This window comes from Martes martes (genome assembly GCF_963455335.1).
Source record: "Martes martes genome assembly, chromosome: 13".
Classification (NCBI taxonomy): domain Eukaryota; kingdom Metazoa; phylum Chordata; class Mammalia; order Carnivora; family Mustelidae; genus Martes; species Martes martes.
Genome location: NC_137901.1, coordinates 40,335,650 through 40,348,935, shown reverse-complemented (window position 1 = coordinate 40,348,935; position 13,286 = coordinate 40,335,650). Strand labels below are relative to the sequence as shown.

Genomic DNA, 13,286 nt, shown 5'->3' with positions numbered 1-13,286 from the left:
GATTGAAAGCAAAATCAGGGAAACCAGCCCAATTCATCTGCAGAAATGAAGGTTTGAGGTATGGATTAGTGTGATTTGGATTAGTGTTGGTACACATGGACATTCAGAAAAAGGAATGAATATTAGATTATAAAATGTATGCAAAATGAATGAGTTTCATTTGCCTTGTCCAGAAAAAACTATGAGGTAGATTAAAAAGAACCCTGTGCCTTAAGGGAGAGCTAGATGAAAATACCCCTCCGGCCCATGTAGACTTCCTATTATTTGAATCAATCATTTATCTCCATATACAAAAACATAAAATCAATAAAGCAAGCATGTGTTTTGTGTGTTTGATGGTAAATGTTTAACAACAGGCTCTTCAGAGGAAAAAAGCCCAGATTTGTAGTGTTTGCTAATTTCTCTCATGTAAATAATCTGACCACGGCCAATTTCAAGCCGCCAGCACGGTGTCCCTGAATGCAGAACTGGGAGGAGAAGCCCGGGGGTGTGGTATAGTAAACCAGCATGCAGAAGCAGCGGACATAAGTAACATAAAGAGCTCAGATAAAATGATTAGAAAGGAAGGAGATTGAAGTATTTATTACCTTTATCTTAATATAATTTAACACAGTGTTTGATAATCAGCTATAAAATTCCTGGAAGTTTAACAGAAGGTATTACATGCTGGTTCTGGGACACCAGTGAGTAAATCCTCAGAGTTACAACCCTTTCAAATGTCACCTGACTGTGAGCCTCGGTGCGTGTGAATGGCTGGAGGGTAAGTACGAACAGCAGTGTCATTTAAAGGCAAGGTATTCATTCTCATAAAATGTCCCCACCCTTCCTAAAAATAAGAAAAAAACAAAATACGGCTTTGTTTGCCACTTAAAGCATATCCAAATGAACGTAATTTGAATGAGACATTTATATGCAACAATCTATTTCAAGATTACCTCTGTTTAAAGACAGACTTTTCCTGGACCGTGTGTTACATCTTTAGGGATCCAGAGACCACCATTAAAATCAATGGGATGTCCTGAGCCTTTGAAGCCAGACTTCACGGGTAAAAATTATTAATCTGATCACATAGAGATGAATTGGTTAGTACATTTTCACGCCCCGTTTAACCTTTCCAATGTTTCAGGACACTACACTGCTGAAGCCAGGAGACTCATCCCTGGGGTAAGACTCATCCCTGGGGTTAAGACTCTGAGGGGCATAGGAGAAAAGGAATATTTTTCTCATGGTTTCTGATATAAACAGAGAAAAGAAACAATATTCAGTGCACGCGGTTGGGGGCTGATGCAGCCAGAGGGCAAGAAGGGAAGGATCAGAGACGATGAATGAATGGAGTCATGTCAATTCCCACAGTGGGAAGGCGAGAGCCACGGAGATGTGCCTAGGGAGGTCAGTGTCGCTGGAGAGCAAAGACCAAAGCAGGGAAGGGCAGCCTGATGGACAGAGGCCGGCTTGTGAGATGCCTTCTGTACCTCCCCCACCATGTCATCTTCGGTGCAAACAAGCAGGGCGGACTTGTTCCTCTCATCTCAACACAGGGTTTTAAGCAGAGAAGTGGCAGGATTAAATTAGAATGCCAGATTATTGTTTCTTTCTTTTTTTTTTTCCCAAAGATTTTATTTATTTATTTGACAGACAGAGATCACAAGTAGGCAGAGAAGCAGGCAGAGAGAGAGGAGGAAACAGGCTCCCTGCTGAGCAAAAAGCCTGATGCGGGGCTCAATCCCAGGACCCTGGGATCATGACCTGAGCCAAAGGCAGAGGCTTTAACCCACTGAGCCACCCAGGCGTTCCCAGATTATTGCTTCTTATTCAAAAAATAAGTCTGTGCCCTGGTGTGTGTGTGTGTGTGTGTGTGTGTGTGTGTGTGTGTGTGTTTTAATTCCAGTATAGTTAACAAAAGTGTTGCATGAGTTTCAGGTGCACAACACAGTGATTCAACACTTCCGTAGCTGAGCTCAGTGCTCCTCACAATAAGTGCACTTTCAATCCCAGTCACCCATCTCATCCATCCCCCACCCACCTCCCCTCTGGTAACCATCTGCTTGTTCTCTATAGTTAAGAGTCTGTTTGGGATTTTTTTAAAAGATTTTATTTATTTATGAGAGAGAGAGAGCACAAGCGTGGGGGAGAGGGGCAGAAGGAGTGGGAGAAACAGCTTCCCTGCTGAGCAGGGAGCCTGATGTTGGGGCTCAATTCCAGGACCCCAGGATTGTGACCTGAACTGAAGGCAGACGCTTAACCATCTGAGCCACCCAGGTGCCCAAGAGTCTGTTGTTGTTGTTGGTTTTTTTTTTTTGGTCTCTTTTTTTTGGTTTGTTTTTGTTTCTTAAAATCCGCATATGATTAAAATTGTATGGCATTTGTCTCTCACTCACTTATTTCACTTAGCATTATAGTCTCTAGGTTCATCTATGTCATTGCAAATGGCAAGACTTCATTCTTCTTTATGGCTGAGTACTATTCCATTTGTGGTGTGTGTGTGTGTGTGTGTGTGTGTGTGTGTGTGTGTGTACGTACTACTACTTCTTTATTCATCTATCACTGGACAGTTGGGCTGCTTCCATAATTCGACTACTGTAAATAATGTTGCAATAAACATAGGCATGTATATATCTTTTCAAATTAGTGTTTTCGTATTCTTTGGGTAAATACCCAGTAAAGGAATTACTGAATCATGTGGTAGTTCTATTTATAATTTTTTGAGGAACCTCCATATTGTTTTCCACAGTGGCTGCACCAATTTGCATTCCCATCTACAGTGTGTGAGGGTTCCTTTTTCTCTACATCCTTACAAACACTTGTTGTTTCTTGTGCTTTTGATTTCAGCCAGTGTGACAAGTGTGTGGTGATATCTCATCGTGGTTTTCATTTGTATTTTCGTGAGAATGAGTGATGTTGAGCATCTTTTCATGGGTCTCTTGGCCATCTGGATGTCTTCTTTGGAGAAATGTCTGTTCATGTCTTCTGCCCATTTTTAAATTATATTATTTGTTTTTTGAGTTGTGTAAGTTCTTTATATATTTTAGATAATAACCCTTTATGGAATATGTCATTTGTAAATATCTTCTCTCATTCTGTGGGTTGTCTTTTAGTTTTGTTGATTGTTTCCTCTGCTGTGCAGAAGCTTTTTATTTTGATGTAGTCCCAATAGTTTGTTTTTGCTTTTGTTCCCCTTGCCTCAGGAGACATACCTAGAAAAACATTGCTACATATGCCCTATTGTTTTAACCTCTCATTTTGAGTTAGTTTTCGCCTCAGAGAAAGAAAAGTTGGAAAAATAATACATAGAGCTCCTTACCCAAATTCTAATGCTAACGTCTTAGGAACATAGTACACCTATCAAAACTGGGAAAACAACAATGATAAGGCTGGTTAGTGGCATCCAACCCATAACAGTTTCTCGGTCTTTTCTTGCTGTATTAGATTCCAGGGGCTGCTGTAAAAAACGTACCATAAACCAGGTGGCTTAAAACAACCGAAATGCATTGTCTCACAGTTCTGCGGGTGAGAAAGTCCAACATCGAGACATTGATGGGGCCCCGTCCTTTCTGAAATCGGAGAGACAGGACCCTTCCTCGCCTCCCCCTGGCTCCTGGTGACTTGCCGGTAACCTTTGGGGTCTTTGGCTTGCAGCTGTGTGTCCAGACTCTGCCTGCTGTCCAAATCCACCAGGAGCACTTTGATGTAGCTGAACCACTTGGGTTTATTACTCTTGCCGGTCAGAGAGAACATGCACCATATACACGCGAACTATAGAGTGTCTCACTGAGTGTTGGAAAGAAACTATTATAGGATTTGGGCTTTAATTGGACGAGTTGAGAAAGAGTCTAAGGACGTGGGACTTCCTCAAGATTGGATGCTGTCTGAAAGTGGGGGCCATTCTATGGGTGTCGCAGAGGTTTATCTGCGGGGAGGACAGACCAGAGAAGAGAGAACTATAATTGCTAACAAAGCAGGGCATTTATTCCTTTCAGTATAGGGGAGGTTTGGTGATTGGTGGGTTTCACGGTGATTTTGGTTTCTGTCTTTGTCATGGTCTCAAAGCAAGCTTGATGATGTTGATGCTCCATGGTATTGTCATGTCCAACGGACCAGACCAGCTTATGGTAACACTGAGGCCAGGTCCTCCACACGTGAGCTACTTGCCCACCCTCCCCCCTTGACCTCCATGTCTCTAGAGGGCTCTAGAATAGAAAATCAGCAGGTAGGCATGCTGGCTTCATTGTGGGGATGGGGAGAATTAGAGAAGGCCGTGAAGTCTCAGGCACCCATCATGGCTAGAAGATTGAGTGGATGAGCCAGCAACTGAGCTCAGGAATATGGGCAGAAGAGTAGATTCGTAGGCAGAGATGGTGAGTTCAATTTCGACTATGCTGAACTTGAAGTCATCAAGCCACTTTTTAATCTCATACCTTGGGAGTTGGCATTGTGGGCACCCAGATAGGCAGGAAACAAAAATCCCCAATATCACTGTAGCTCCTGAAACACCTGGATAGCACCTGTCTGACAGGGACGTTTAGAGAATTTATGCCTTAAGCTACATTTTGTCCACAGAAACAGTGTTTCCTAGGAATTCTGTACGTCATCCGACCCTCAGCTTTACAGCCATTCCTCCCTTCTACTTCCCAGTCCACAGAACACACCCCTCCCTTAGCCCCGTTCCTTCTTACTGCCTCCCAACATGGAAATAAGCTCCCAATCAATTCCATTTTCCAGCTCCTCATTCACTGTGGGTTAGAACGGCCCCAGTTAATTTAAAGTCAAGGCAGATGGCAATTCATCTTTGGCGGTCAATGCAAATGCTGAAGGTTGGTTCTGGAATGGTGGCCGCTGCCAGCAGGGAGGGAGGGGCTCCACGCAGCCCGCTGCCATAAATGCCGAGAGGTGGCGCTTCCCTCCAGGCTGGGCAGGCACCCACCTGCTCACCCTGCCACTAAGGTCATCTAGATGACCCATGCTGAGCTGAATGAACACTGGTCCACCGCCTTCCCCAGAAGAGCGTTTTTGGAAAAGACACTGGAGTGTGTCCAGCTCCTGAAAGGCAGAAAACAGGGCTTGGTGACATTTTGGCCCAGGTGAAGCAATTAATATTTCTTGAATTTTCCCTGGAATTAACTAATAGTTTATTTTTTAAGTGGTTTTGATTCAAGGGGTTTTTTAAAATCAATTTTTCTTTATTATAAAAATGGCTTTTTAAAAATTATATATACTTTTTAAAAAGATTTTTAAAATAAACTTTGAATTTTAGAACAATTTTAGATTTACTGATTTATTTATTTTGCTACTGATGACCAAGAATGCCTCAAGCGGGGCGCCTGGGTGGCTCAGTGGGTTAAAGCCACTGCCTTCGGCTCAGGTCATGATCCCAGCGTCCTGGGATGAAGCCCCGCATCAGGCTCTCTGCTCAGCAGGGAGCCTGCTTCCTCCCTTCTCTCTCTGCCTGCCTCTCTGCCTACTTGTGATCTGTCAAATAAATAAATAAAATCTTTAAAAAAAAAAAAAAAGAATGCCTCAAGAGGTGCCTGGGTGGCTCCGTCTGTTAAGTGTCTGCTTTTGGCTCAGGTCATGATCTCAGGGTCCTGGGATCGAACCCCATTTCTGCTCAGTGGGGAGTCTGCTTCTCCCTCTCCCTCTGTCCCTTCTCCCTTCCCCCCATGTTCTCTCTCTCTCTTTCAATTTTTTTTTTTTTTTTTTTTTTTTTTTTTTAAGAATGTCTCTCCCTCTCTGGATTCATCTTGTTTCATCTCAGGAAATGAACTGAGGGTTGCTGGAGGGGAGGGGGGTCAGAGGGATGAGGTGGCAGGATTATGGACGGTGGGGGGTGTATGTGCTATGAAGAATGCTGTGAATTGTGTAAGACTGATGAATCACACACCAGTACCCCTGAAACAAATAATACATTATATGTATTATGTTATGTTAAAATATGTTAATTTTAAAAATTAAAAAAAAAAGAATGTCTCAAATGATACAGCTGTAGAAATACCCATTTGTCTTGGTAGGAGAAAAGCATGTACCAAAAAAAAAAATTAATTATGGTTCCAAATAGGCTTTCTTTTTGAAACACTCAATCCCATGATTTATTGAGAAAAAAGTTATGAGTTTTTTCAAAGATAATTATTTTATTATACTTTTCTTGAAAGGAGTTTCATAATGTCCAAAAAATGAAAATTATAACAACACATAGTCGTACTGCAACAGAATGTTCTTATTGATAGAATGCTATAAACATATTTATATAAAGTTGCAATCATAATGTAAAATTATTTTCATGCTTTAATTATGTTATCATGAACAATTTCTCATATTGCCATATAATCTTTATAATTATCATTTTTATTTTTTGAAAAATTTATACCACTTTCATAATGTGATATACTTAGTCTCAATTTGGGGGACTTATAGTTAGTGCTACAATGAATATCTTCATGAAGCATGCAGCTTTTTGCTTCTGTTGAATTAAGTGAATGACCTAACATTTTCTAGAAGTATCTAATTCTTATGTTAGATAACGTGGAGCCTTGGGCATCAAATTGCCTGGGTAGTAGTCTTGGCTTCTCCGTTACAAGCTGTTTGATCTTAAACAGATTACATCAGCTTTCTACGCTTTGGTTTTTTTCATTTGTAAAATGGGAATAATCATAGCACCACTTCCAAAGTGTTCTTTTAAAGACCAATTGTCACGTAGTGATCTGAAGGGGCACGTGCACCCTAATGTTTAATAGCAGCAATGTCCACAATAGCCAAACTATGGAAAGAACCTAGATGTCCACCAACAGATGAATGGATAAAGAAGATGTGGTATATATATATACACAATGGAATACTATGCAGCCATCAAAAGAAATGAAATCTTGCCATTTGCAACGACATGGATGGAACTAGAGGGTATTATGCTTAGTGAAATAAGTCAATCGGAGAAAGACAATTATCATATGATCTCCCTGATATGAGGAAGTGGAGATGCAACATGGGGGGTTTGGGGGGTAGGAAAAGAATAAATGAAACAAGATGGGATTGGGAGGGAGACAAACCATAAGAGGCTCTTACTGTCACAAAACAAACTGAGGGTTGCCAGGGAAGGGGGGTAGGGAGAGGGTGGTGGTGTTATGGACATTGGGGAGGGTATGTGCTATGGTGAGTGTTGTGAAGCGTGTAAACCTGGCAATTCACAGACCTGTACCCCTGGGGCTAATAATACATTATATGTTTATTAAAAAATAAAAAAATTTTAAAAGCTAAAAAAATAAATAAAGGCCAATTGTCATAAAACATATAAAGAAGTTTAAAACAATCCACAAAACATATCAAGTTCTCAAGAACTATGATATATTATTTGGAGTAATATTGGAGTATGAACATATTAATGTAAAAAATTCTGTAACACTGAAGCTTTACCAGTTCTGCTTTTTAGAAACGTTTTACCACCTTAGCAGACATATCATTGTATCTCATGATTGCTTGAATTTTTATTCTTTGACTACAAAGGATGAACATTTCTCCTGTATTTATTTATTTTTTAAATATTTGGCTATTTATTTTAAAGAGAGAGAGAGAGCACAAGCAGGAGGGGCAGAGAGAGAAGGAGAGAGAATCTCAAGCAGACGCCACGCTGAGCACGGAGCCCGACATAAGGCTGATCTCATGACCCTGAGATTGTGACCTGAGCAGAAATCAAGAGTCAGATGCTTAACCGACTGCACCACCCAAGTGCCCTGTACTTATTTTATTTTTAATGTGTATTATCTATTCTCTCTAATAAGCCATTTTTTAAAATATGTCTAATAGCCTGAACGTTCTGACTCGATTCATTTAGGCATGTGTATTAGTGTATTAAGGTACTGTCACTGGAACAAATTACCACAAATTCAGTGGTTTAAAACAACCCACATATATTCTCTTATACTTCCAGAAAATCAAGGTATTGGCAGGGCTGGGTTTTTTTTCTGGATGCTTGGCCTCAAAGCATGGTTCTACTTATCTTTTTAAGCTTCTAGAAGCCACTTGCATTTTTGGCTCATGGCCCTGTCTTACAAGGACACTTGTGATTATATTGGGTCACTCAAATAATCCAGGATAATCTCTCCATCTCAAGATCCTTCATTTAATCACATCTGCGAAGTTCCTCGCACAGTTCTGGGAATTAGCATGTGGATATCTTTGAGGGTCGGGGGGGTGGTACACTATTCAGTCTATGACAGCACACACGTATTAGTTCTTCTGCACACACGTGTTGAGCACCTGTGCTGGGTGCTGGAGCCAGACGGGTGAATTAAGACACCAAGTCTGTTTTCAGGGAACTCGTGTCATTACCAGCGGAGATGGAAAGGAAAGAATAGAGAGAAAAAGAGAAGGTGGGAAGGAAGGAAGGGCTGAAAGGAGAGAGGGAGGGAGGAAAGTAGAGAGAGGGAAAGAACGTCAGCAGGCCATAAAAAAGATTCAAATGCTACGGCAACGTAACAGGAAAACTTGCCCCCATTGCTGGGCCTGGAGGTGTCCCAGGAGAAAGGACATCTGAGCTCGTCCTTGGAAGCTAAGTAGGGGGCGCCAGGCAAATAAGTAGGAGAAGCCATTCCTGGGGAGAAGACTGCGGAGGGACAGAGATGTGCAAGAACATTAAACGTTCAGAGAACAGCGAGCAACTTGGTTTAATTCGAGGCAGGCTATTTCGTATCGAGTAGCAGAGGACAGAAGACCTATGCTAAGAAGTTAAAAAACCTACGGGTAAAGGGGAAGCTGGTGTCAAGGTAAAAACAGGCAATGAACTGATCTGATCAGTGCTTTAAACCCCGTCTCGTGGCTGGGATAGACCGAATGAGGGGAACCTTACAATTAGCCGCTGGAGGAGTGGTAAATTCCATTTATATTTCTTTTTGTTTTAATGGGGACCTAATACAATAAATAGAAAGGAACAGAAGTAAACTGGATGATTTTAAAGTTCCTTCCTGACCTAAAGTTCTGTGGTTTCACGATCCCTATTCAACTTGTTCTCCCCATGGGACTGGTAGTTACAGCACTTTAGCTACTAGGCCTGGAGTAAAAAATCACATTACTCCCCGGAAATGACTTACAAAAGAAGTTTTTACGTAACTAGCTACTAAAAAGTGTTATTAAAAAATTACTCAATTATTTCCCCTAATGTATACTCTGAAGCCTTTGGATAGATTTTGTTTCCTTACAAAAGCACACTATAAAAGCAATGCCATAGTCCTTACTGAAAGCAGCAAAAACCCTTCACACTGCAGACTCAGAAAAACAATGTTTGTTGTTCTTTTTTTTCCCCCTTAATTTTAATAAGTTGTTGGATTTTAAGGCTGAAGTCTAGAGTCAAGAATTAATTTCTAGAAAGGCCTTCATAACACCTGTAAATTTCCAGAGTTTATAAAATCCCTCATCCACTGCTACTTATTCAACTTCCTCAGACCCACCAATATCCTTTAACCACTTCCACATCCTGATTTATCTTGAAGGCGCAGCATTTAACTTTTGTTCTTTTCCCATTGAATTTCTTTCCTGTGGCTTCTTAACAGATCCCTATTTTTACTGCTTCAGGGAGGTTGTGAGGACCAGAGGTAGGACCTGAAACAGGCTTAGAAAGTACTTGGCCCAGGGGCACCGGGGTGGCTCAGTCAGTCAAGCATCTGCCTTTGGCTCAGGTCATGATGCCAAGGTCCTGGGACTGAGCCCCACATTGGGCTCCTTGCTCAGCGGGGAGCCTGCTTCTCCCTCTTCCCCTGCCTGCTGCTCCTCCTGCTTGTGCTCTTTCTCTCTTTCTCTGTCAAATAAATAAATAAAATATTAAAAAAAAAAAAAAGTAAGTACCCGGCCCATCGTAAACATGTGTGTGAAATATTATCCATGTGAACTTCGTGGAAACTGAGCACATTATCCTATGAAATAGTCAAAAACTTTTCAAGATAATGGTCTTATTAAATAGTCTGTCATAATGAGCACCTGGGTGGCTCAGCGGGTTGAGCATATGACTCTTGATTTTGGCTCAGCTCAGGATCCCAGGGTCGTGGGATCGAGCCCTGCGTCGTCGGGCTCCGCGCTCAGTGCGGTCTGCTTGGGATTCTCACTCTCCCTCTCCTCTGCTCCTCCTCCCACCCTCGCGCACATACTTTCTCTCCCTCTCTCTCTTTAAAATAAATAAATAAAATCTTTAAAATAGATAAATAAATGGTCTGTCTTAAGTCTCCAGCATCTTTCTCTGGAAATAATAATAACTTACGACTCAAAAGGAGAGAGGGAGGGGCATGGATCAAGACAAACGCCACAGGTTCGACCTGTACCTGTTTTGGGATCAAGCCGTGGTTCCCAAACTTCAGTGCCCATCAGCCTGGACCGAGGTCTCCATCTGTGTGAAAAGTCCCGTGAGTACCTCAACCGCAAGGCCATGGTAATGACTCAGGGTTTACTGCCATGGTTTTCCATCCCAGCTGTATTTTGGGGTCACGTGGGAATATCTTGAAGAATTCCCATACCCAGGCCCCAAACGAGACCAGTGAAATCAATTCTCTGGAGGTGGTCCCCCAAAAAGTCCCCAATCGATTCTAATGTCAGTCAGCTTTGAGACCCACCAGCCAAGAGTGTCGTCCATGTAAACAGTCCCCAAACCATGGGAAAACCCTGCCTCAGCTTCCCAGGACCAGGACCGAGGCAGGCCAGAGACCTGGGAGATTGTTCCAGAATCTCTATAGCCCCTGAAATGCAACTCAAACTGAAGCTGTACTTGAGAGATTCTCATTCTGTTGTCTCAGGAAACGTTTGGTAAAAAACAAACCAACTGAATCCATGCTCTAAGGGCCGTCACTGAACAAAGTGTCCCTCAGCACGTATTCATTGAACTCCCGTTAGGAGTGCCAGGTAAAGATGAAAAAGGAATGGTTCTTGTCTTCAAAGACATCTCACTCCAGTGGGGCTATTTTTATGTAGGTTTGAATACCCTTGATTATGAATAGCTTGTCACTCTGATCAAGGTAATCAAACTTGATTTTAATGAGGTCAACATCCTTTCTAAAAGAGAAGGGAAGTGTCTCAACGAGGGGTTCGTTTAGGAAACCCAAACTCAGCCCAGCTGACTTGAAGGACGAGGGATTTATTTAAGGATTCACATGTACCGCACAGAACGCAAACGGAATGGACACAGCTGGGCCTCCCCAGGGACTGGGTATGGAAAGCCATCAGGAACTAAGGTAACTACTACCTTTTTATTTCTCTATTTCTGGGTTGCATGATTCCCAATATAAGTCTTCCTTTTCACTGCAGACCAGCTTCTCTGCTCACCTAACCACGTGGAAGGAAATTTGGACTCGGTCCCCATCCCCAAATCAACTGCCTCACTCCCTCTGTCCCTTCAAATTTCTGAGAACCTGGTTGGTCTGGTTTTTGTATTGTTGTGCTTTTTCTGGGCAAGTCTCCACCTACCCTTCGTCCAGTGAGCAGTGACCAGCAAAGCTAGGGGGCTGTGGAACTCACCCCCAGGTGGTTAAGACGGGTTTTCTGGGCAAGGACCAGGAGCAGGGCTGTTAAACCCACTGATACGGCCACAACAATTGTCAAATTAACAATACAAATTAAACTGTCTATAAGAAAGAAAAATGCACGGTAAAGACGGGAAGAATAAAAGTCAGGCCTATAAAACATGCAGACACAGTATTAGCGACACTTACCTAATGCAGCCATGATCAAACAAGAATTGTTTTCATTATACTTGCTGAGGTTAATCATTAGCTGATGAAGAACAGCCTCACTAGACAACATTCGTTCTGCTTTGTCCCAACACATTCTTAAACTTGTTTCTGTTGAAAATCGATTTTAGGGTTTGCTGTAAGTTCAATTTTTTTTTTTTTTTTAAACACGGACACAGTGCTTGTTCCTAACTATATAAAATTACACAGGTAGAATCCGTCTCACTGCCAACCCTGTGGCCCTCACCCCACTGCTCCCCTCCCCTACAGAGACCGCCATTTTTATTATCCTGCCAGTGACTCCTTTGTAAAAGAGAAGCAAGCACACACATGTAATTTTAGCTCCCCTTCTTTCATTCACAAAGGGCAGCATTTTATACAGTTTGTGAACCTTAATTTTTTTCCCACAGGACACTATCGGCCTGGAAACCAGTACAATCAGAGCATAGAATTTAGGCCCCCTCTTTTATGGCTGCGAAGCGCTTCAGTGTGCGGGTGACCATTCACCCGTTCCCTCTGCTCAGCGTCCATCTTTGCTATTCTAAACAGCACCTCCCTGAATCAACTTGTACACATTATTTCTTACCTGTAGAGATTTATCTTTAGAATCGATGCCTTAAAAAAGCTTTCTGGGACAAAGGGTAAATGCTTTAGCAATTTTGTTGGATCTTGCTGAATTCCCCTCCACAGGAGTTGGGACATTTTACATTCCATGTATGAGAGCACTTGGCTTGCCACAGCCTCACCAATTGTGTCGGTGAAACTTCTGGATTTTTGCCAGTTGGATAGGTCAGAATTGGTACTTCCATGCAATTTTCATTTGTGTCTCTCTTACTGTGAGTGGAGGCAATCATCTTTCCATATAGGGCACTTTACCTCTGTGGTAATAAAAAATTCTTAACTTTGAGGTCCTCGGAGACTCACATGCAATGGTAAGAAATGGCACAGAGAGATTCCTATACCCTCTCCCTAGTCCTGCAAGCAGTTACAAGGCCATGTCTCAACTACTGTACTGACTCACAGTCAAGATACAGAATAGTTCCTGATCATTCTTTGTTGGGGAATCTCTGGGAATTGAACAAGATGGGGTAAATGCATTCCATTAGCTTCTCCCACTAATCACCAATGAACCCCCACCAGAAGACTGAAAGGTGGAGTAAAGAAGGCAAACTCCCAGGGGACATGGGGACTTGATGAGAAACAACCCAGGTGTGAGTTCTGGAAGGTTTTATTCTTGTGCCCTCAGTATCAGCTAGAGATGTCTGCAGCCCAGAAATGCTAACGGCAGACCACCCCCCCCCCCCAAACAAAGCCTGTTCTCTGCAGCTCAAGAGCCTAGAAGAGCACAGGTCATCACCTTTCCAACATACCTGTCTATTCTCCAGAACGCACTCCAGAAAAGCCAGAGCCCTCTCCACCCGCAACTGGCAACCTTGTCCCCTCCACTCCCCACCCCCACCTTCTCCATGGTAGAGGTGATGCTCTCCTCACAGAGCCTGTGGATGCAACTCTTTGGGAACTCCTTGCTTCTATATGACCTGTCCAAGACTTTGTCCATTTTTCTATTGAGTTTCCAAGTACGTTATAAAATAT

At 42.4% G+C, this 13,286-nt stretch overlaps 1 long non-coding RNA gene across 1 annotated transcript; it reads right to left on the bottom strand.

Annotated features, from left to right (window-relative positions):
* Window positions 1-3,946: 3,946 nt before the first annotated feature.
* Window positions 3,947-11,712, bottom strand: LOC308354358. Its single transcript, XR_013967857.1, has 3 exons — window positions 11,676-11,712; window positions 10,296-10,360; window positions 3,947-5,037 (listed from the first exon to the last, which is right to left on the bottom strand). It is a non-coding gene; the product is annotated as an uncharacterized lncRNA (long non-coding RNA).
* Between the last annotated feature and the right edge of the window lie 1,574 nt (window positions 11,713-13,286).